The sequence below is a fragment of the Perca fluviatilis genome, chromosome 1, assembly GCF_010015445.1.
Source record: "Perca fluviatilis chromosome 1, GENO_Pfluv_1.0, whole genome shotgun sequence".
Taxonomy (NCBI): Eukaryota; Metazoa; Chordata; class Actinopteri; order Perciformes; family Percidae; genus Perca; species Perca fluviatilis.
Window position 1 is genome coordinate 35358785 of NC_053112.1, and position 325 is coordinate 35359109.

Sequence of the window (325 nt, forward strand, 5' to 3'; positions counted from 1 at the left end):
ATGCGGTGGTCTATTTGCGTGTGTTTTCTTAATGTTGCTTGTTGTGGCCTCTCAGGGCCACCGTACCTTTTAACTTCTGCTGTATAACGGACAGTCCATCATAACATTAGCGTACAGAAGATGTGAGAGCAGCATCCAGTCATAAAACGCGTGGAGGCTTTCTATTTGCTCAGATTTTTGCAGCCTTCGTTGCCAGGTAACCGCGCAGAGTGGCGTTTCAGAAATTGTAGTTCAAAAAACGTCGTATCCGCTTTTACAATAACACAGGGACTGAGACAACAAACTACATATCCCGGAATGCATATCTATAAGGAAGTGCCCTCCC